We start from the raw sequence: 25,511 nt of genomic DNA on the forward strand, positions 1-25,511 counted from the left end.
ACTTATTCAGGACATGCCATCATTTTAAACAATTGTCTATGAGCACCCCTTACGTGCTAATATAATGTGAGATATTGGAGCTATAAAGACAAATGGTTTCCTTCTGCCCTAAGGAAGCTTGTATCTTTATAGAGGATACAGATGAATAAGCAAAAAAAAAAAAAAAAAAAAAGGACAATACATTGTGTTACATTTTCTGATAAGTTTGCCAAAGCTACTCTGCAAGAGGAATACCTAATCCACTTCAGGAGAAAGGGGGAAGGGTTAGAAAATATTTTCAAAGAAGCAGTGGCCGAAGTTAAGTCTAAATATCAAATATGTCTTTGTGTTTGTGTAAAGGGCTATCTGTTGGATTGTGACAAATAATTATAGCAGTGGTATTCAGAGATGAGTTAGTGCTGGGTCTTGAATGTCAACCAGAGAATCGTGACTTGGTAGAAATGGGAGGTCATTTAAATTTTTAAGCTGGGAGCAGTAATAAGGCAGAAATTCTTCTAAAGCTTTCTGTTCATAGATCACTCAGATGGAAAGGGGATTGGAGGTGGAGAGATAAGTTAATTATTTTGTTCAACAACTTGAGTGTAGGGCAGTGGAAACCTGAATCTAGGACAGTGGTTACAGGGAAAGCACAAATCATCTGAATGTGAGTCTGGATTCAGAGGTAGTCTCCAGTGGCTTTTCCATAGGAATGGTCACTTGATCCAAACTAGAGGAGAGAAGAAAACTATAAACCAATCAGCAACAGCATCCAACTGATAATTGATAACTGGTTCAAAGACTGTGAAACTCTTTTGAGATGTAAATACAGATTTTAAAGGAAACATGGGAATAAACATAACAGAGAAGAGGGTAAAAGTTTGTTTATAGATGAAGGTACTAGTGTCCACTTAGATGCTCTTTATCCTTTTGTTTAACATTGCTTTTGTTTAACATTGCTTCTTCATTATTATGAGAATTTCTTAAAAGCAGATAGGAATGACTGTGAAAGGATTGGCACCAAATATTATGAGTATGGCCAAGAGAAACGTGTGGAGACAAAATGAATTTTGATATACCTAAATGTTATTTTGATACCAAATGATCTTTAGAAGAAAGTGATATGTGACACTTGAGAAGAATATCTTAGTATGAGAATCTAGCAAACTCAAAATAAGTTATCATGATAAATACCAGTGCAGTAATGAAGAAAGAAAACACTTATGGAGCCTTTATATTTCATGCATTTTACTAGAATTAAAATACTTCATGAATTAGAATGTGCATAGATCATATTTTAACATCTTGGTTGAGAAGTTTGGCAGAGTACATTAGTTCATCCTAGCAAATAAGATTACAGCATAAACAATTTTGAAAAATAATTTAGAAATCAAAAAGTAAAAGTTCAGATAAAATTTAAAACTTATAGGCAATTGATTGTGAATGGCACATTCTTGATGATATATATTTTCTACCATTGTTTCTATGTAATTCTGTTGTTGCCTATGCTTTTGTTCAGTCCCTACGAAGATGGTTAATTTTCATCTCCCTGTTGGTTGAAGCTGCTTCTTCTGGCAGGGCCACTGTACATTTTCTCAGGGACGGTTCACTTCAGATTCATCGCCACCACAGGAAAATTAACAAAGCAGATCTCCTACAGATTACAGGTCACAGTAATAGTTTTCCCATACATGAAGGGCAGTGTACAGGTACATAAATGTAAATGAAAATTGATATTCTTTTTGGTTAAACATTCGAATTGATGTCTCAGTTATATGTTTTGAAGTACTTAGGTTCTGAGGTTAAAAAAAGTAACTGAGAAAAAGTCTACTTATAAAAAAATAAATTATCCTTTGATATCCAGTGCAGCAACCTAGTATTTGAGACAAACAGAACTCCACAAAGGCTTAATGTATTCAGAATCTGACAAAGTGTGACCCATTTATGGAAGCAGAAAATGCACCACAGTTTCTTTACTATTTCTTATTTTCCTTCCAAAAGCAGGTAAATCATATTTACCAGCCAAAGAAAAGAACTGTTTACTTGTTTAGAGAAAAATGGAGAAACATGGGGGGAAAAATACAAGAATTTTGACTCAGAAAGATACTCTCAAAATATGAAATGTGGAGGACTTTCAAAGATTTCATAAGAATGTCAAAATATGGGAAATATTTGATGAACTTATTTAAAAAATAGTCATTCAGTCATTGCGATAGATGCCTATAGACCCTTTTCACACAGTGAGAATATTGAGCAGTTTACAGATGCCACATGGTCACATGGCCATTTTTTCATAGTTAATTTCTAAGATTTTTGTCAGAATTTTAAATATACTGGAAAAAGAGTAAACAACATTAAAATACAAATCTTCAATCTGGCTTAGGTATTCTCCTAAGTGCTCATGTCTATAGTAACCCTTTTTCTTTTTTTCTCCATGTGGCATTTTAATTTTTTCTCCTTTATGAGACCGTCAGCTCCTTAAAAATGGGAAGCTCTGTCTTGCACATCCTCATGTGCCCAGTCCTTTATATTGCACATAACACTTTATAGATGTATCCATAAATGTTTGCCAAATATAAGAATGAGTAAACAAACGCTGGAGCCCAAGGGCAATTTTTTTTTTATTAAAAAAGAGTATATATTAATATATAGATTGAGATACCTTTACATTACTCAAGTGTTGAAAATAGACCCATATGTTCACTGATTACGTTTAAATCTTCCAGAATTCCTTTCAAAAAGGACTTACATTGTAATTAATACTGTAATTAATATTACTTTAAAAATTCTAAGGGGTGAACATTATGTTTATAAACTAGGACAATGACAGAGATGACATTTCTTAGCCACATTTTTAGATTTTACACTGAGCTATGCTTTAAGTCATAGTTGGGACTAAATTTTTTTTTTTTAGTTCAGTATAAACTTAATATATTGAAGGATTTAAAAGGCTTTCAAATGCAGTTCCTTTATTCATTGACATTATGGCCTGGCCAGACAGATTACATGTGGCTAGAATGACTTGTATCCACAACGATGTAGATTAAATTTAAAAAAAAAAATTGGGAATGGCTTTTGGGACTCTTGGAAACCATTTCCAGTCTAAAGCCACAAGGGCAGAAATAATCAATAATGGTGACCATTTGGTTCCATTCATTTCTTTTAATGAACATGCTCACAACTCATTAAAAGCAGTCTTACTGGACTGGGATGGATTTCAATTCTCTTGTGAGAATAAAAATAAGAGACAAAAAATAAGAGCCTTTGACAAAACCTGTGGGGTTGCAGTGCTCTTCCTTCTCTTCCCCTGTCCTAACAGATACTCATGTTGTTTAACTTCGAAAATTGCCATCTTGGTACAGACTGACAAGCAGTTGATCTATGACTGTTAGCTAAATTCTCCCCATGATTCTTGATTCAATTTATTTTTGGAAAGCATCTATAAACTATAGATCAGTTTCAAATATGTAAAATCTGTAAATGTAGGCATAAAGGTCTCAAAAAAAAATGGTCTCAGAACTGATTTAATCAGTGTATTAATATTCAGTAGGATAATTTCCATTTTTGTAGTCACTGCCCTAGTTCAAGTAAGCATTAATTTCTATCTAATAAAGTGTCATTAATACTGTGGATGCTTAAAAATTGCTTTTGATAAATGAACAACATCTAGATTATTGCAGCAGCCTCTTAACTTGTCTCACTTTAAGTTCCTTCCAATTATTATCTATTTTATAGCTAACTTCCAGAAAAAAACCTTCTCATAATTTTCCACCATAGGTAATTTCTTGTTTATGAAACTAGTTTTCTTTTTTAACAAAATCAACATTCCTGTACTTGAGATGAAATTTTCTCTGTTAATTTTCCTAGGTTTTCATTTCTTACTATCCAGTTAATCTCAGTGTTTCATTGCATCAGCATTTTTCAAAAAGTACATTTTAATTTTTTGGTGACTACCAGATATAGTCATCATCTTAAAAATGCAGTTTAAGAGTTTCCGAAATAAGCATACCAGCCCATGGGTAAACAAAGACTAGAAGGTCTCTATGATTTCAGAAAATGCCCCTTTCTCATATCCAAGTCAGAATGTCTTGGACAAGAATGGGAGAAGATGTGAGGGTAAAAGGGAAGTGATGACTTGTCTGTCTCTTTGTCAGTTGTGTCTTTTTCTCCCTAATTTTAAAACCACAGTGTCTGTACATAAGAGGATTTAGTGTTCAAAGGGATAATAAACCTTTTCAGAGAGAATGAACAGTATAGTTACTGATCAAGTGTAAATTTACGTTAAGTGTACATTTAGGGGGTTCTCAGGGGTTCTAGTAAAATGGTTGCATATCACTCAAAATTTAATTTTGTCCTGCCCTAGTATTTCATGTTTCAAATGGGGAAATGAAGCTAAACTAAAATGAATGAATAAATCTAGGCTTTTAAATAATTATTTGTCTTCAACAAGATAATTCAATTTAAATCTCAAGGCCTGGGACAGAAAAGGTGCTCTTTACATACCTACTTTGCACGTTGAGGTTCCCAAAAGCAAACTTTCAAAACTTATCGAAGAAAAATAATTATTTAAAAGCCTCGACTCATAGTTTCTAGGTCACTGGAGAGTTATTAATGAGAATAATATCATCTTTTCCTTTACCATTCTAATACATCAATTACAACTTGCCACTTCATGGAGACCCAGAGAATCTGAGTTCATTTGCCAATCAGCTCTAATATCAAGCATCAACTGTATTATGAGAAAACAGTCAACAACAATTTCCAAGATCAAACATAGAAGAAAATTATAGAGTTAACTTTTTCTTTTTTGTTTTCCTTTCTCACCCTATGCTGGGAAATATATATCCCACAGTATTCCCTAGTTTCTTCCAAATTATGTTTTTAATAGAATCCCACACCTAAAATGAACTTTTTTGTACGGTTAAATCATTCTGCTTGGAACTTCCATTATAACCTTCTGAAAATGATGCTTTATTCATTTCATTTCCATGTTCAAATGATGTCTTTGCAAACTGAGAAACATCTTCTTCACTCTCCATTCAAGAATCTCCATAATATGATTCCTGTTTACCACGTCATTTTTTATTTGCTAATCACCTCTAAAACAGTGAATTCTGTGAACATAATTTATACTTATTCATTTGTCTCCCCATCTGGAGTTTAGCCACCTCCTCTGTTCCTGAAATGCTCTCCTCTTCTCAACTTACTCATACTACTTCTCATACCTTTATGGACTTTCCTTGATTCCCCAAATGGAAATTGTTTGCATTAACAAAATATATATAGGACTTTCCATCTAATCTTGTGGCCCAATACTGCATGTGATTTTGCATTCATTTCCCAGGCGACATTTAGCAGTGTCTGGAGACATTTTGGTTGTCACCACTGGGGATATGCTATCTAGTAGATACAGACCAGAGATGCTGTTAAATATTCCACAATATATAGGATGGCTCTTCACCACCAAGAAGTATCTGATTCAAAATGTCAATTGCGTTGCTGTTGAAAATCCTAACCTTATTCACTCTTACACCTCTATTTCAATCCTGCCTGTAGTTTGACTTCTCCATGTATGTGTTTAATCGTCTATACTATAATACAAGCCTTTGAACTACTAGGACCACATCCCATGTACAATTTTATTTCTTCAAAAGGCACAGCACAAAGGCTGGTCTATGTGTGGACACTCAATAATAGTAAAACACCTATATGACCTAGAATATCTGGATTGCCATTTATTGAATAAATATGTAAGAAGGAAATATCAATCAAGCTATGTTAAATTCAACATATACTTTCTTTGATGACTTTGATAATTCAGCTGTCATTTGAGGATCTTTTAATAGTAAAAATCAGTAAGCATTATTCTGGTAAAGAGATAATTTATAGTTCAATACATATATTTATAGTTGATAAGCAGAAAAACATTATATTATAAACTTCACTGTATATTTATAATAGATGAAAAGTTTAGAGTTTGAGGTTTGCAGAGCTAATATACCTATCTTTAATAGGGTTATCTTCTGCCTCTCCTGTGTTAAATGCGTTGGACTGTTGTTGTTTTACTGAGCTACCAACAAATAATCCTAGCTTTATGAAGGTCTCTCAGTAGCTGTACAGTAGGTGCTGGTTAAATCAGCTCCAATTTGTTTGCATTCCTCTAAGTGGAACATCTAGCTGTTGGGCAAAATAAAACATTAAAATATCTTGCCAATTTGCTATAAATATTTGAAAATGATTGCTATTGAAATAAACAGTTTTTTAAGTTCCCTTATGAAATGAACTGATACATTTTGCTTACTAATCAAATATCTGTGTTTACATAATGTCCAGCATTTTCCCATATACAGAATAATGAATATAATTTAGTGGCTGCCTCCTTTAGAGGACAGTGTTAAAGTTATTCAGCTTGCCATTTGGTATTCTCCAAAAGATGTCCCCTATTTATCTTTTAGGCATATCTCTTTCATAAACATTCTTCTTCTGCTGAATTATTTTACTTATAATATCTTGAATATATCTCTCACTTTCCACACCTCTATTATTTATGTCTTTTTCCCTCCTAAAATCTATAGAATGAAATGTTTTCAGTCACAAGTTGAGCTTTCTCTTTTTACCCTTCTCCCAATCCAGCTTCCTCTTGAATTGCTAATCACTGTAACTCATCCATCTCACATGCTAACTCTTCCAAAATGGCCGCCCCTCATCTTCCAAACCATACTTCTGTTTTGGAAATGATAGTCGCTATACTAGTTAATTAAGTTCTGCTACAATGTTCTTGTCATTATATTTGTGCACTTTTATTTTTCCTTTTCCTCAGATGGTGAAGTCTTGGGGGTAGGGACCATGATTTACACACGTCTTTGAATCACACTCAGCACCTAGTAGTACACTGTCCTGTACATAGTAATTGTTCATTATACAGGAGTTAAATAAATGTGAATGAGTTACAATTTTGCTTTAGAAGTAGAAAATGGTGTGACAACCTTGTTATAAAATATAAAGTGTTTTTTTGGTAAATATCAAGAAAAAATAAAGAGGAGACTGTTGTAATAATCAAATAATCAAACCATAATATGTACAGATGTAGTAACCAAAAGTGGTATGTGGATCTTGTTTGGATTTTGATTTGAACAAACTAAATGTAAATGAGCATTTTTGGCACAGTTGGTGAAATGCATAATAGATGATATTAAGAATCTGTGGCATGAGAAAGGCATGCTCATTATGTAAAAACAGTTATCAATTAGAGGTACATAGTGAATCATTTTCAAATAACCAGTTCGATATTTGTTTTAAAATATTAGATAAAAAGTATGAGGAATAATAAAAAACTTGGCAGCATTTGGCATAATATTGATAATTATCAAAACAGAGTAAAGGGTACATGGTGTACGTTACACTATACCTCTCTAATTTAGTGTAGGTCTAAATATTTCCATAAAAAGTTTAAATATACATAAAGTGAAATGCCGTATAATAATCTTTCAGTCATTCATATAGTAGGAAAGTAATTACTCAGTTATTTAAGACACTGACTATAAATGATTCTATTATAATACATTTTCACTTTACAGTGTGTAATCCAACACTGAAGACCAATTCAAATACAAACACATTCTACTGGTTGCTTAATGTCCTACTCCCTTGTATACCACACAAGGCAACCAAATGCTTAGTGAGTCTGGCTTTTCACTGTTCTCTAAGGACCCATCATCGTTACTCATAACTGTCTGGCTTAAAGGAGATTGGAGTCAACACAACACATAGTTGCTGACCCAAAATGATTTACTCTCTTATCCTGAGCATGACCAACAGCCTTGTAAAAGGCAGAGCATTTCTTTTTCTTTGCTAGCTGAACTGGATCCATTCATCCTCAACATTATAGAAGAAAAATGATGGGATGAAAATCTTTCTTTAACAGACATACCAGGGATCAACTAAGTTGACACAGAAATTTTGGAAATGGTCAGGTAGCAAGCAGTGAAGAAAGGTGTCATTCAAAGGCAGAAGACAGATGAATTGGTGATTTGAAATTTAGTCTTTCAGTTTTGTTGTCACTTTCTTAGACAAACTCCTCTTTACTTCCATTAATGTGAAGCCTGTAATCTCCATTATCTATTAGCATTCTCAAAACTACCCCTACAAAAAGCATGAAATCTAAGTTATATTCCTGTGGATGCTACGGGAACACAACCTCCAAAGAACCGCTCTGCCTTCCCAGTTTTCAATCACCATTAAGCTCTTCCCTCCATTGTCAGAGATGCACCTCCATTTTTCTATGGATTACTTTAATAACTTCTCTATTGGTTTCTTGCTTCCAGTGTTTTCTCTCTGCAACACACACTACGGGGTGCTTTTAGGTTAGGCTTCTTAAAATACAGCATTTACCATGCCACTCTCATATTCAAAAGCTTTTACTGGCTCATCATTGCCAGTGAAATGTTAAATGAAGCATATTCCTGTTATTAAATAAATCACATTCCTGTTCACTCACTATTTCAGACCTCACAAATCAGTCTAGAGTCTATACTCTAATCTTGACTTTCTTTAAGTATTTGAAACTGTAAATCAACTGAACTAATTGCAGGTCCCTGAAAATTCTCTGTACTTTTGAGTCTCCATTCTTTTTTCCTGTTAGTTAAAACATTTCTTTTTAAATATTTCCTCTCCCTCCAATTTTTCATTTCATCATCCCTTAGCAGGTAGCCTTGTCGGAATTAGCTGCTTACTCTGTAAGAATCTACAGCTCTTCATGTGTGTCTTAGATATTTTTCTCACTGGTATTATAACACGTTAGGAGCTTCATTTCTTTGGTCAACCATAAGCTCTTTGAAAACACAACTGATTTGTTTCGTCTTCGTATCCCTAGTCTCTGGCACAGTGGTCTGTACTTAGGATATGTTTAGTAAACATTGGATAAAGGGCTGATAGAAAGAATGTTAAAAGTTCTTTGCAAAGGAAGAGATAAAGGCCAAGCAGTGCTTTCACAAACTGAAACATCATGATATTTAAATTCTGTTAATGAAATAAATAATTATCATTCAATTAGGGCAGTGCTGGACACTGGATTAACTGCATTCTTTGCATTGTCACATTTAGTCCTCTCATTTCTGTAATTTTAGAGACGAGGGAACTGAGATTTGGAGAGATAAGGTAGCTTGTCTATATGTGGTGTATCTGAGATTTCCTTTCTAATTATACTATTAACATGTCTATGGAGCTCTAGGTTTTGATGACATATCACGAGGGACACCTCTAACTAAAATAGATGATAATCCCAGTTCCACTTCCCTACTTTTGTGACAGAAAAATTTCTGTTTTCTTTGTTTTGTGTAGTGAAATTTTTTATTTTTACCTTAAATACCTGGAAAGTAGGGCATTCACTTTTTTATTTGCCATTATATTCTCTGTTACCTTTGTCTTATACCTGATAATTTGACATATTTAAATTATTTACTTCAATGCACTGAAATATATAACTCTTCATTTAATGTACTAAGAATAATTTTTAGGCTGGGTGTCATGGCTTACACCTGTAATCCCAGCACTTTGGGAGTCTGAGGCAGGTGGATCACTTCAGCTCAGGAGTTTAAGACAAGTCTGGGCAACATGGTAAAACTCCATCATTATCAAAAATTATTAAAAAAATAGTTAGCCAGGCATGGTGGAGTGTGCCTGTGGTCCCAGATACTGGGGAGGCTGAGATGAGAGGATGGCTTGAGCCTAGGAGGCAGAGGTTGCAGTGAGCTGAGATCACACCAATGTACTCCAGCCTAGGTGACAGAGTGAGACTCCACCTTAAAAAAAAAAAAAAAAAAAAAAAAGAAGAAGAAATTTTAAATAAAATATGTAAGTACATAAGTTGCATTTACTTCCACAAAGCAGGCATGTCATGAGCCTATGTGCCTATATAAATAAGGCCATTGTGTTCCAACAAATATGTTCTAATCCACTTCTGTAACTGTTCTCAGAATCAATATATGTCTCATAAGAAAATACATTTTATTACTTTATAGTTTAAATTCCTCCTTGCCCCAAATAGTTTTCATCCTTTAAAGACGTGTATTCTACTCTGAAAGGATGTAACCATTGTGAAGATACTTAAAATGTAGGTTTTTTTTTATTTTTTGAGACCGAGTTTCGCTCTTGTTACCCAGGCTGGAGTGCAATGGCGTGATCTTGGCTCACCGCAACCTCTGCCACCTGGGTTCAGGCAATTCTCCTGCCTCAGCCTCCTGAGTAGCTGGGATTACAGGCACGCGCCACCATGCCCAGCTAATTTTCTTTTTTTGTATTTTTAGTAGAGATGGGGTTTCACCATGTTGACCAGGATGGTCTTGATCTCTTGACCTTGTGATCCACCCGCCTTGGCCTCCCAAAGTGCTGGGATTACAGGCATGAGCCACCAAAAATATAGTTTTTAAATCCAACTCCAAAAATGACTTTTAAAAATTATTTGGGAGATGCATGGCTCACAGAGGTGGCCACTTAAAAAAGAGTGTGTAAATACTGATAGGTGTCAATGTGTGCATATATATGAATATTTTTTCAGATATGTATACTGACATATATATTCTGATATGTATATATATACACACACACTGTGTATTTCTATTTCCCTACTTATAGCTTATATCAGAAATATCAAGCAACTTCTATATATAAAAAAATTCAAAAAGTTTTGAAATGAAAAAATTTTCCTGGGAATGAGAAAGACAGGAAAGTTTTTATGATAAAATTTAGCAACTTTTCATGTTAAAAACTCTCAATAAACTAAGTATTAAATGAACATACCTCAGAATAACAAGAGCCATCTATGACAAACCCACAGCCAACATCACACAGAACGGAAAAAAGATGGAAGCATTCCCTCTGAAAACAGGCATAAGACAAGGATACATTCTTTCACCACTCCTATTCAACACAGTATTGGAAACCTTGGCCAGAGCAATCAGGAAACAAAAAGAAAGGGCACATCCAAATAGGAAGAGAAGAAGTCAGACTATCCCTGTTTGCAGACAACATAATTGTACATATAGAAAAGCCCCCAACCTCACCCTCAAATCTCCTTGATCTGATAAACAACTTTAACAAAGTTTCAGGATCCAAAATCATTGCACAAAAATCAAGTCCTATATACCCTAACAACAGCCAAGCCAAGAGCCAAATCAAGAACGCAATCCCATTCATAATTGCCACAAAAAGAGTAATATAAGTAGGAATACAGCTCATTGGGGAGGTGAAAGATCTCTACAATGACAATTACAAAACACTGCTCAGAGAAATCAGAGATGACACAAGCAAATGAAAAAACATTCCATGATTATAGATAGGAAGAATCAATATCAATATCATTAAAATGGTCATACTGCTGAAAGCAATTTACAGATTCAATTCTATTCCTATCAAACTACCAATGACATTCTTCACAGAACTAGTAAAATTATTTTAAAATTCATATGGAGCCGCAAAAGAGTCCAGATGGCCAAGGCAATCTTAAACAAAAATAACAAAGCTGGAGACATCATGTTACCTGATTTTAAACTATACTACAGGGCTATAGTAACCAAAGCAGCATGGTACTGGTTCAAAAACAGACACATAGGTCACAATGGCACAGAATAGAGAGACCACAAATAGGGCCACACACCTAAAACCATCTGATCTTTGACAAAACCAACAAGAACAAGCAATGAGGAAAGGAATCTCGATTCAATAAGTGCTGCTGGGATTACTGGCTAGTCATATGCAGAAGATTGAAACTAGACCCGTTTCTTACACCATATAAAAAATCAACTAACAATGGATTAAAGGCTTACATGTAAAACTCCAATTTATAAAAACCCTGGAAGACAACTTAGGCAGTATCATTGTGGACACAGAAGTTGGCAAATATTTCATGACAACCACCCTAAAAGCAAGAGCAATAAAGGCAAAAATTGACAAATAGGATCTAATCAAACTTAAGAGCCTCTGTATAGCAAAAGAAACTATCAACAAAGTAAACACAACCTATGGAATGGAAGTATTTACAAACTGTACATCTGACATAGTTTTTATATCAAGAAATTACAAGGAACTTTAAGAAAATTTACAAGAAACAAAAACAACTCCATTAAAAAGAAGGCAAAAGCCATGAACAGACACTTTTCTAAAGAAGACATGCATGTGGCCAACAAGCATATGAAGAAAAGCTCAGTATCACTAATCATTAGAGAAGTGCAAATCAAAACAACAGTGAGATACCATCTCACACCAGTCAGAATGGCTGTTATTGAGAAGTCAAAAAATAACCTGTGCTGGCAAGGTTGTGGAGGACAGGGAATGCTTACACACTGCTGGTGGGAGTGTAAAATATTTTCAACCACTGTGGAAAGCCGTGTGGTGATTTCTCAAAGAGGTAAAAACAGAATTACTCTTTGGCCCGGCAATGTCATTACTGGGTATATACTCAAAGGAATAAAAATTATTATACCATAAAGACTAATGCATACTATTCTCTGCATGTTCTTTGCAGTACTATTCACAATAGCAAAAACACAGAATCAACCTAAATGCCCATCAGTGGCAGACTGAATAAAAATGTGGAACATACACACCATGGAATACTATGTAGCCATAAAAAAGAATGAGATCATGTCCTATGTAGGAACATGGATAGAGCTGGAGGTCACCATACTTAGCAAACTAACACAGAAATGGTAAATGAAATATTGCATGTTCTCACTTACACGTGCGAGCTAAATGATGAGAACACATGGACATAGAGAATGGGAAAAACACACACAGGGGCCTATCAGAGGTTGCGGAGGTGGGAGAAGAAAGAGGATCAGAAAACATAACTATTGGATACTAGGCTTAGCACCTGAGTGATTAAAAAAAAAAATCTGTATAACAAACCCCTGTGAGTTGAGTTTACCTACATAAGAAACTTGCATATGTACGCTTAAACCTAAAATAAAAATTATAAAGTAAAAACAAAACCAAAAAAATACTTTTGCAGCCAAAAAAATAAAAAATAAAAAAAAGATATTTGAGTAGTCAGTGGAGCTTTGAATTAGCAGATGGATAACCTAAGGATATTTCAGGTTAGTATTTTCACAGTGTTTGCTGGAATGCTATCCCCAAAAGATGTAACTGTGTGTGGAAGTTGGGAAAAGAAATTGGTAGCTAAATGTGTTGGTGAAATTCATCTCTGAGAGACATATGGAGCGTAATAACACATTAAAGGCTTAGAAACATTTGTCAAGAAAAAAATCTTTAACATCACGTTTCTGATACGTTTAATAATAAATCACATTTTAAAAAACATAGCCTTTCATAACATCCCCAATATCTACCTTAAGTAGAACCATAACATTTTGGCTGATGATTGCCATGGTGGTATGGATGGTGGTGTGGCAGCATCACTCATATTCCTGTTAGTAAACACACATATTTTTGTTCCTTGAACAGTTTCCTGTGCTGGTATCCATCTTATCATTTATCAGTTATATAACTGTGGCAAGTTATTTAATCTCTGAGTCTCTGTCCTTTTATTTGTAAAATCAAGATAACCTAATAGCTATTCATGAGGTTTTGAAAGAATTCCTGAGGCTAGCTAGAAAACATTAATATTTCCACACAATGTCAACCTTTCCTTCTGGCCCTTTTTAGTTATAGGAATGTTGTGTAAACGAGCACACAATGCTATAAACAAAGGTATTGTTTTCTACAATGAACATTAAATCAGTTCCCAAAGTACCAAGTCTCTAAACACAGTTTGTGTCCAGATCCCTTTGCTCCCAGATCCAGAGGAGTAGGCAGATTCTTTCAGGGCCATATTGCACAACGTTATGTCTTTTCCTCCAAGGACAACTACTTTTTCTTCTGTGTTGCTTTTTTGTCAATTAAAAAAAATATATATGTATCATTATTTGTGGTATCCCAAAAAAAGGCATTTGGTAATTATGGAGAGACATGTCAATACATGTTATTCATTTGTCTATTATTAAGAAAATGATTATTCTGGTTTCTTGAATTTATAAAGATGTGAAGAACATAGTTTCTGTAATTTGACTTTGGCACATGTTCAGAAAAGTCCTTGAAGTTCCTCAGTTCCCATTTCATCTTTACCTTCCAGAAAAACATATTTCACTCATCTATCTATGCAACCAGAAAAGTTTATTACATATTTGAGCTCTTTTGCATCTTACTTTTTATTGGAAAAGAACAAGCAGAAAACGAATATGTATACTACAATTTTTTTTGAGAGGGAGTCTTGCTCAGTTGCCCACCCTGGAGTGCAGTGATGTGATCTTGGCTCACCGCAACCTCCTACTCCTGGATTCAAGCAATTCTCCCATCTCAGCTTCCTAAGTAATTGAGGTTACAGGTGCCTGCCATCATGCCCGGCTAATTTTTGTATTTTGTAGAGATGTAGTTTTACCATGTTGGCCAGGCTGGTCTTGTATTCCTGACCTCAGGTAATCCACCCGCCTTGGCCTCCCAAAGTGCTGGGATTATAGGCGTGAGCCACCACACTGGGCCCATACACTACAAATTTAAATATGCAATTGATCTTTATCATCTTTACAACCTTTACTCTTATGATTCTGAGGATAAATGTGTAATGATGGTGAAAATACTTTCTATATGGTAAGTCACTCTGAAAATATATTTACTGACAGCAATAATAGCAAATTAGTGTGTGGAGACTTTCATACTTAGGTTTATAATATCAGTTGTTTTATATTTCAAAGGAGGGACCAACCTTAGTATTTTCACAAATAGATATCGATAAGTCAATAAAACATGATGTTTATGTAAGCTAATGTGTAATTATCTACAATTATCTATAATTGCAGATAATTATATAACATGAATACAGAACTCCAATGTTTGTTAACCATTACTCTCTGCCATACAAATGAATTCTGTTCAGTTATTAGTTGTGATGCACAGGATTTAAAAATGGATAAGATACACTTAGTTTTTAAATTCTGAAATCAGGTGCTTCTCATAATCAGTGTTCAAAAAATTGCTGATTATATTTTATACAAAAAGTTTCCCTTTAATGTATGACATGTCTTGCAACCAACTTTGTTTCATAAAGAAGCAGAGGATATTGTACCATCATGTGTCTAAAGATCTTTTGTGGATATGTTTATAACACTCAATTAGCCTCCATGATCTTTTATGCATTCCAATTATTTATTTTTACTATGAAGTACTTATTAACTATTATTCTACCTTAATCAGTAAATGCCATGATGTAGAGGTCATAGACTTCCCGATATTTGTTAGTTTTTGTTTCCAATGGCCAAATTGTGAACTATGAACAAGTATCTTAGTAAAAAACAGGGAGAAGCAATTACCTAAGTCATAACATGCTAGAACCAGCCTTGCTCCCTTAAATAAAAGTAAAAAAAATAAAAGCACTGAAATAACAAAAGGGGGTTCTAATTAGGAACAGAAAATCATCTCAGATTCAGATCTTACATAAGTTGTCCTAAAATTCTAATGTCTATGTTAAATTTCTTTTAAAAAAGCAAAACCAAATTAATGTAATAATATTTTAAGATAAAATTCAATTATACCCTCAGTTATGCCATCTTGAGCTTTTATGGAACTAGCTACCTTTCTATTTGCTTGAAATATTTTTAAATTATTTCATTATCTCCCTATATTATTCCTGTGGTACAATACATGTGAGCTCAATATCTTAATGCCTTTGCTTAGGATAAGGCTAGAATCTAACTTCAGACTGAGAACAGAGAACGGATAGTCATACCATCATCATGAAAATAAAAGTGTCCTAACCTTCCCCAGTCATCTGAAATCCTCTATCACCACATTATCATCATAAGCTTTTCCACAGCCATTCTGATATGTTCAGATTGCCTATTCATTTAGAAAATGTTTATTTTGCACTGTGAGTCAGGTGCTGTGCTAGATTCCTGGAATTTAGAGATGAACACATATTCTTCCTCTAAAGACAGTACCATATGAAGATAGGTAAATAATCAGACAGTTTTAATAATATGTGGCAAAAGCAATTATATAGAAAAACCACAGAAGCAGAGAACAAGGCTGTCATTCTAACCCCTGATTGGGGAGGGAAGGAGGAGATAGAGTTTTATCTTAAAGAAGTTAATGTGTGGCCTGAGTAAAATAATATGAGTAGATATTGGCCAAGTGGTAATATTTCTATGTTTTTCCTCTTTACTGGATCTCAAATTTTGTAACTCATCAGATTTAGTAGGGGCCCTCCTACCTTATTTTTAGGCACTCTTCCTGAAGTAGTATCATTGATTCTTTTGGCCATAATTCCCTCTCTGTGCTAAGTATTTCCATCCAGATAGATATCTCCATGGTAGATCTTTCTGAGCTTCTGTAGGGCGTTTGAGGGACTGTGTGGTTAATCAAGGGAAAATAATATTACCACAAGGTGGCAGTAGCTTTACTGGGGGCTACTTTGACAGTTTCTCAGGTCCAGGAAGTCCCTCAAAACAGAAGTCAGTCCAGAAGCTAAGGGTCAGAGGGTCACTATTCAGAAGGGAGGGAGGGCAAGGGAACTCCTAGGAGGCTTACGTGTCAAGGCCATGTTGCTCAGTGGCATGGTGGGGAGTCTGGCTCAAAGAGCTCCAAAGGGCAGTAGTGGCTTGGGTCTTTATGACTCAAGGGGTTTATCTACTGCTAGCAGCTGTGGGGTGAGGTTTTGTTGGATATGCAAAATAGCCAGATTTTAAATGGTGAAAAATCTGCTTATGTAGCCTATTTTAAAAATAAATGCATGTGTAAACATTTGATTTGATCCCCTGGTGGCCTTTCAGGCTAGTGGGTGTCAGCATATATTGAGGAAATAACAACCTGCTGATCAATACACACAGGCCATCATTGGCTTATTGATATAACAGTTTCACATCAGTATAAATCAGTATAATCAAATGCCTATGTATCATCTCCACTGGGGTGTCACATAAATAACATGAAATTAACCTACCGAAGACAAAACTAGTACTTCCACAATTTTTCTTTCTTGGTAAATAGAACTATCATCTAAGACTTGAGGCAGAAACTTAAGGATCATACATGGTTCTTCCATTTCCAATCCAAACCACCAAGAAATTCTATCATTTCTACCGCCTAACTGTCTCTCACATCCAGTTATCGATAGCTACATTACCAACACTCAAGACTAAGCTACATATATCTCTTGCTTGGATTACTCTAATGTTCTGCTAGGCTGTTCTCTTATTTTACTCGTATATGCTTTCCATAGGTTCTTTATACATCAACCAAGGTTATCTTTTGAAACATGTATTGATCATACTAACTCTTTGCTTAAATACCTTGTAACAGTACCCTGTTCTACACTGAGACTATTCAAATGAGAAAACCCTGCATCATCAGATGTGTAATTCTCCCTCCCAACCCTCCCTTTTGCTCACCAGTGTCCAGCTACAGGCCCAATGACTCATGCATGTTCTCTTCCATCGCACCACCTCTTCACTGCTATTCTTTCTGCCTGCAATATGCAGCTCTTTCAGCAACTTGAATAGCTGGTTCCTTTTCTTCCTTCAGGTGTTGCTTAAATGTCCCTTCCTCAGAGAGGCCTTATGTAATTGGCTTAACATTTGCCTCAACCTCCCCACCTCCCATTCCCATTATTTTCTCTCATGCTTTCCATTTATTTCTGGTGCAACAGTGATTTCAGTTTGTAACTTAAATATTATGTGTTTGGTTGACTGCTCCAAACTCTCTCTAGACTCTAGGCTTCATACAAGCAAATACTTCGTCTACCATGCCTTGTTCGCTGTTTAAAAAATTTGCTTTTCTTTTAACCAGATATCTAGTGCAGTGCTGGCACATAATTGAATCTAACTAAATATGTGTTAATTGAAATAAAAACATATATTCATAAAAAATAAGTGAATAAGCACAGTCAGATGGGAAAGTCTTTCTTTTTAAGGGTTAATGATGTTATTGTCTTATGCCATACAGTCAAATACATGACAAACTTAAAAATGCCTTTTTTTATTAGGCCAAGGATTTCAACAGCTATGGAGACTATGAATAGTGCTCGAATGAACACATATGAAAATCATAGCGTTAAATCAGTTACAATTCCTTAGCAAGGATGTGGTACTAAAAAGTACACTGTGATCAGTTCTCCAAATTTTTTAGACCGAAGATGATAAAATAAGAGTAATGATCATCATTAGGTGTGTAGAAGATTTATGAGGAAAGGTTTTCTATTTGGGGAAAGAATTAAAAAGAAAAACTTTACTAAGAAGACATAATAATATTGGAGGATCCTCACTTTCGAAAGCATTCCTGGCTATATTCCCTTTTCTTTCTTACTATTTCCAGTGTGTACATTCTCTCTGTTTCCCTTGCTTAGTCTTAATGGAAATCCAATCACTCTGTATTAGAAGTAAAACTGTCTTAATTTGGAGATGGTGACAGAAATAATAATACAAATAATAATAAGATGATTAGTAAACATTTATTGAGTGCTTCCTATGTTCTCGACATTATTCTACGGGTTTTAGATGCTCTAACCGATTTAAAGCTAAAACAAAGCCTATGACTTAGGTACAGGATGAGTATCCCTTATTTGAAATGCATAGGACCAGAGGTATTTTGGATTTCAATTTTTTTTTCAGATTTTGTAATATTTGCTATGACATTTACTTCATAATGAGATATCTTGGGGATGGAACACAAGTCTAAACAGGAAAATTATTTATGTTTTATGTGCATCTTCTATACATAGCCTGAAGGTAATTTTATTTTCCTCTGGGAGGTGCTGAATAGACTGTGTGTTTTACACCTGCATTTTAACTGCAACTCATCACCTGAGGTCAGGTGTGAAATTTTCCACTTGTGGCATCATATGGTGCTCAAAAGTTTTCAGATTTTGGAGCATTTTGGACTTTGGATTTTTGGATTAGGAATGCTCGGCCTGAACTATTATGATGTTCATTTTACAAATAAGAAAACAGAGGCAAAGTAAGATGACATAAGTTATCCACAATCTCACAGCTAGAAAATTGTGGAGCCAGAACGTGAAACCAAGCCTTCTGGCTCACAATCCTTGTCATGAAACAGCACAGTCAATACTTACTCCTGTAATTATGTCCTACTCTTGTTGTTTAGTCATCAGAATTTTTTATTTAGGAGAAAGAAGTGCATATGCTATAAGTATGTTCTAAAGATACACAGATTGTGCTGGTAAAGAAGAAGTAGGAGGTTGTAACAGTAAATGTAGGAATGCCCAATTAGTATTTTTGCTATACTTCTTGGAAATCATTAGCTTTTTAATTGTAATAGTTATAGATTTTATCTGTGGGTAGCACCAACCGTGGACAGCAGAGATTTTCTTGTCTTCCCCTTTCCCTTCTCCAGGTAAAAACAAACTGAGAGGTCTGGGAGCCTCTTTCTGGGATAAGATAGATTATAAACCTATGAGATTTTGGAGTGGTAGGATAAAATTGGCTCTTTTTTTTTTTTTTTTTTTTTCCTATTTTTCTCCTCTCTATGCTTTTTGTTCAGTAAAACTTAAGATCTGATATAACTAATGACTGGAAAGAAATCATCACCATTGTAGATACATTCATTCACCTTTTACTTCTTTAACAAATATTTATGGTACCTACTTCTGTTAGGCTCTGTGTTAGGCTTGGATCTGTAGTGGTGAGGCGAGTTGAGATGAAGAAATTCTGTGGAGGAAAAAAAAAAGACGAAAACATAAAAACACACATATGTACACTCATACATATGATATTTGTATGTATTACTTATACATCCATCTACTTTATATTTTCCATTTACTTTACATACTTATATATAATTTAAACTTGATCACTTTATGTGCTTATTCCATACAAATTTTACATGTGTATATAGTTACAAATTATAAGTGCTACAAAGGAAATGAACAGGTTATTTGGCAGATAACAAATTATTAATGATGGGAACTACTAGAAGGGCAATAGTGAGTCCCTGGAGAGAGCTAGGTTAGGGATATTTCTTGATTTAAAGAAAAGTGGCAAAGGGGACTTGAGGTCCCCATGCTTCACATCCTAGCTCCCAGAATCCCTGGTGTGGAATAAAGGAACCACCCAGAGCTGTGTCCCGTGTGGGTGGCCAAAATGCCTATGGATGTAGCCACAGAGTGAGCACGTCAGTGTGTTCATTTTCAAGGAAGTAAACATACCAGCACAGATTGGTGAAATCTAGAAGACACTGAGTTTACAAGCCTATGTTATGAACATGCTGTGAGGAGATATGAAAGGAAAAGTACCTTTGACTGCAAAGCTTTGAGTGTAATTGGGTAGAATAAACAGATGCATGAGAAATGACACCGGAGGCAATGGACCAAAATGTGCAAGAGAGCCCTTATAAATAGAATAAACAGAGCATGGCTGAGCTCATCCTTTTTAAAGGAAATGAATTAGAGACATGGCATTTACTTAATTGATGGTGGAGTCAGTGAGAATATATTTAGATGGACAACGAAAATAAGGGCTTAAATTTAGAAAGACAGACAAGCAGAGAGGATGCGACTTCTAGGGAAAAAGAATGTAAACAAGATAATGAGTTGAAAAGCTCTGTCTTAAACGTGTTACAGTGCTACCGGTTCTCTGAAGTGCCTATTTACCTTATATATCAATGTTCAACAAAGATATAACTACTTTTATGGAGAGGGTATAAACACTAGGCATCTTCTGAAATCAACAGTCTGTTATATGTTTGTTAGTGAAATATTCCTAGTTCTAAAAATATTTAAAAATAAAAACCTTCTATTTGAAGATCCTAATACAAAAATTTGTCCAGCATGAGAGGCCTTGAGACTTTCAATGTTGTTCAGAACGAGCTTAATAAATATTAATTGAATGATTTTTAGGTGCCAAGGAAGTTAGTTAACACTAAGAATGCAAAGATAAAACAGTCTTTTCTTTATGGAGCTTCAAGTCTAATGTGAAACAGTGAAAGAGACAGAGAGAGAAAAAAAAAATAAATCATTTCATAAAACACGCTGTGGAGGCATAAATTGAGGCTACAAGCCACAGTCCCCAGACAGTGACGGGGAGAGTTCACAGAATACTCCTGCAAGGATAGTTATTTGGTTTAGAATTTATAACACAGCAAAATAAAGTAAAATAATAAAAAAATCATTTGGGGAAGAAGGAATAGTGTAACAGGATGGGTATACCGAAACATGGTGAAAACATTTATAAAACATTGTTTTTAGAAACTCGGCAAGATTGTATGTTTTAACATTCAAAGTCCAAAATAAGTTTAACAAATTCATGTAGCCCACAACCCTAGTTTGGCAGCTTTGGATTAAGAGTATATTTATAGGATTAATTTAAGCTTTTATGATATGGCATTGCTTTGTGACGCAGTTTCCTTCCTCAAAAGAAAGCATAAGGAATGGAATTTTAGAATGATAATAATGAAATGGTCCATATTCCAATCCTGCTATTCTCATATGTGGAAAGAGATCTGGAGATGTGTGTGTGTGTGTGTGTATTTATTTTGAGATGGAGTTTTTCACTGTCACCCAGGCTGGAGGACAATGGCGCAATCTCGGCTCACTGCAACATCTTCCTCCCAGGTTCAAACAAGTCTCCTGCCTTAGCCTTCCAAGTATCTAGGATTACAGACATGCGCCACCACACTCGGCTAATTTTTTGTATTTTTAGTAGAGATGAGATTTCACCATGTTGGTCAGGCTGGTCTCAAACTCCTGACCTCAGGTGATCCACCCACCTTAGCCTCCCAAAGTGCTGGGATTATAGATATGAGCCACCATGCCAGACCTAAATACTTATTTTTAAGACATACCTTTTCTCTGCTTTATGTGGCCAGGAGGTCAATGGGAAAAGGAAACGTGCTCATCCATAACCCCAAAATTTTAATTTGGCTAGAAATGCTCATCACAGAAGAGAAACTGATTTTTTTCCTCTAAAATAAATTACCTGTTTCTTTTTTTAAATTATTATTAAAAAGTAATGTTTTTCTCTAAGAGAAATTGCCTATGTTAATAGCCTATTTTATAAAACTGAGCTTACATGTAAGACTTTTTATTTGTTATAGTAGTCCATTTCACACATCAGAAAATCCTTGAATTATCCAACAAAGGCTTATTTGCCTAAATAACTATTTTGGCCTGACACTGAGATGTAGAGTTTATTTGAAGTTTTTGTACATTTAGTGATCAGAGGTATTTTGATAAATGCCATTGCCTCAAACTATTCAGTAGGAAGTTTGGGCACCATCTGTGTTTGTTTCTGTAGGAGCAGTAACTGCCTAGAGAAAAATCTGACGCTCATTTCAGAGATGCAGTATAAACAAAATTCAAGATGATGCCTTTAACGTAATTATTCCACCTTTCATTTACATAGTGCTCTATGCATTTCAGAGTGATTTGATGTGCCTTCATTTAACAGATCTTTACAAAACTTGTGGAAATTGAGTATGGGATTCTGAGATATAAAAGCTCAACAAGGAAAATAACACTGAATTTAGGCAGTCTTTTAAGGGAAGATTGTAAAAAACCATATAGCCTCATCTCTTGTTGCTACTAATAGAATATACTTATTGAGAACCTTCTCTGTGGTAGGCACTTTTTCGAGCGCATCACATAAATGAACTCATTTCATCATCAGAGTAATTGTATGAAGTTCTCATTTTAATGATAAGAAGACAAAAGTACAGAGAGGTTAAGGCACAACTAATAAAATATTTGGGCCTATGCAGTCTAACAAAATACTGTGTCTCTTAAGCAGTGTCTTCTTCAAATATTTACTCAGCAAGTAACATTCCTAATTACAAAGACGTGTATTTATATTGGGTCTCTTTTTACTTCTAAAATGTGTATGTCGCTCCGTGGTGTGCTGGTAAACTAGCTCTCTGCAAAATAATTAAAAAGTCCTGATTTGTAACATTCCTGAATTTCTATGGTATAAGTAGACACACCAGGGTCTCCTTTAAGCTACCAAAATGAAGTCACTGAAGTCTAGCTGAGAAAAGATGCTCGCTTTTGGATCCTATGAGCTTGTATGCGCCCGTGCTAGCATATCATTGACTGATTAAAATTACTGTTGTATTCAAGATGACATATATACCATGCACGTGATAGCCCACTCTTGAAACATTCCTAAAACAGAAATTAGTTTGATTTTCAGCTGTTTTATGCCACCCAATATGAATTAATCTGTTTTGGATATGCTCTTGTTCAATCACTGCTTACTTAGGCCCGGCGCGGTGGCTCATGCCTGTAATCCCAGCACTCTGGGAGGCCGAGGCGGGTGGATCACGAGGTCAAGAGATCGAGACTATCCTGGCCATGGTGAAACCCCATCTCTGCTAAAAATACAAAAATTAGCCGGGCACGGTGGCACGTGCCCGTGGTCCCAGCTACTCGGGAGGCTGAGGCGGAAGAATCGCTTTAAACCAGGAGGCAGAGGTTGCAGTGAGCTGAGATTGCACCACTGCACTTCAGCCTGGCGACAGAGCAAAACTCTTATCTAAAAAAAAAAAAAAAAAGATTATGTAATCATGTTTATTTTGGGTTGGTTTTCCCTTGAGGATAATCAGGCTTGTCTAGGGTGAAGAAATCACATAGCACCTGGAGAAAGGGGTAGGGAGGCCAAAAAAGTGCAACGACTCAAAAGAAGGCGCATAGAGACAGTAGATTACAGGAATCCTGTCCTGTAACAATAGCTTCTGCCCACGCTCCATCCCCTGGATCTTACCTGCCTCTTTTCTAATACCAAAACAAGTGGCTGTCATCATTCTCAAAGTTGTCTCACACTGAAACTGTTTTACACATGGATGTCCACTGTTAAGCACTGCATGATGACCTCCACTTTTCCCCTTATTTTCAAAAGTAGAATGATGAAAATCAAAGCTTTCTGTCATCAGCTCACTGTACTTTTTTCCTATCTGTGTTTTGCTTTCTTTTCATTCTTTCTTCTTATTTCCACCCTATGAAACTGTTTCCCAAAGTATTATAAAATTCCACTGGGAAATTATGAACATCTGACATTGTTTCCACAACAACAACAAAAAGCAAAAGAACCCTGGCTTGCCTGGTGCTGGGAAGACATAATGCAAGGCAAGATAAAGAGTCTCTGTGATCTTTTTGACTGTGTCTTTAAAGCTGCATTATCACCCCAAACCAAAACCAATGACAAAACGAACGTGTCCTACAAAAAAATTGGTCAGTGGGTAGAGGTTGGGGAAACTTTGGAAGCTTTTCTCCTGATCATATTGGTGGCCTCAGTGCTCCCTGTGGAAGGAGTGGTCTGAGAAGAGTGGTTTACCACTGTTCTGGGCATAAACTTGGAAGGAGAAGTCTCCTGTTATTAAAAAGGAACTCTCCTGCAAGTCTCCTTTGCCTTTTCCACCTGTATTCCCTTCCCTTCCATCTTTTTCTTGGAAGGAAAAAGCCTAAAAGCTTACTCCTATAAGCTAATGATTCTTTGCCAGGACAGTGGTTCTGGGTCAAGAAAAAAATAGATGAACAAACCAAAACCTTCATAGCAAAAGTTCTTAAGCCTTCAAATGGAGACTAGTGAAATTTGCCCCCCAAGGTAGAATAAATAAAGCAAATAAATCCAAATATCTAATTCATTCAACAAACAAATATATATTATGCATAAGCCAGTCCAGTATGCTAAATATCTAAGAATCCAAATTTGAATAAAACATGAATCCTGTCCTTTGGTAGCTTGCAGCCTAAATTGCATTTATTAGCTCTGATTAGATTTCCTTATTATTGACAAAAATATAAATATAATAATATATAAGTTTTCAGGCAAGCTTTCAATCCTGATTTTTATAAAGCCATATCATAGAGAGGTTAGAAAATAATTGAACATTTTCAGGTATTTATTGTTTTATGTTTTATCATCCATTCCAGCTAAATCCAGCTAGGAATCTGAAATGCAGATAAAAACCTTAAAGACAAAATTTTATTTTGGGCTAAATAAGAAAAAGAAAAAAAATGTTTCTTTTACCTTCTGTCTACATCTGACCTTCCATTCAAATCATTTCTCTTCTATAAAGCCATCTTTTTACATCCTGGCAAAAATTAACTTTTAAAATCTGCATATTTAACATATTAGTATATTACACATATATTTTAATGCAGTGGTTGTTATCCATAGCACACCTCAAAATCACCCATGGAATTTTAAAACACACATTTCCAAGTTCTGACCTCAGAAATGTACTTAGTCAATGCAGTAGGGTCCTGGCATCTGTCGTTTTAAAACACATCATGCATGATGCTGCTATGCATATGTGGTTAAGAACCACTGTTCAAACTACACTGTATAATTTGGCATTTTATAATAGTATAGAATCCACATTTGTGCATTTATATTCTTGTATTCCCAAGTGAACTGTAATCATCTTTTGAGTATAGGCACAGATTTACATTTACCTTGTTTTCTGCAGTATACAGAACTTACTCTACACTAGTAAATATTTTCACGCTTTTTATCTGAAAATATGACAAGGAATTTCCTTTC

The 25,511-nt window shown here is 35.2% G+C and overlaps 2 long non-coding RNA genes across 2 annotated transcripts in view; one reads left to right on the plus strand and one right to left on the minus strand.

The window, feature by feature from the left end:
• LOC116565899 overlaps nucleotides 1–19,613 on the plus strand; it is a 27,099-nt gene extending 7,486 nt beyond the window's left edge. Inside the window, exon 2 of the long non-coding RNA XR_004275646.1 lies at nucleotides 19,530–19,613. This is a non-coding gene — a long non-coding RNA (uncharacterized LOC116565899). The remainder of the gene's footprint in view (nucleotides 1–19,529) is intronic.
• LOC116565896 overlaps nucleotides 1–25,511 on the minus strand; it is a 32,401-nt gene that overhangs the window by 2,920 nt on the left and 3,970 nt on the right. The window contains exons 2-3 of the long non-coding RNA XR_004275642.1: nucleotides 24,996–25,083; nucleotides 19,623–19,685 (exon numbers count right to left, since the gene is read on the minus strand). This is a non-coding gene — a long non-coding RNA (uncharacterized LOC116565896). The remainder of the gene's footprint in view (nucleotides 1–19,622; nucleotides 19,686–24,995; nucleotides 25,084–25,511) is intronic.

Source organism: Sapajus apella, unplaced genomic scaffold (assembly GCF_009761245.1).
Source record: "Sapajus apella isolate SASKATOON/1434 unplaced genomic scaffold, GSC_monkey_1.0 scaffold41, whole genome shotgun sequence".
NCBI lineage: Eukaryota > Metazoa > Chordata > Mammalia > Primates > Cebidae > Sapajus > Sapajus apella.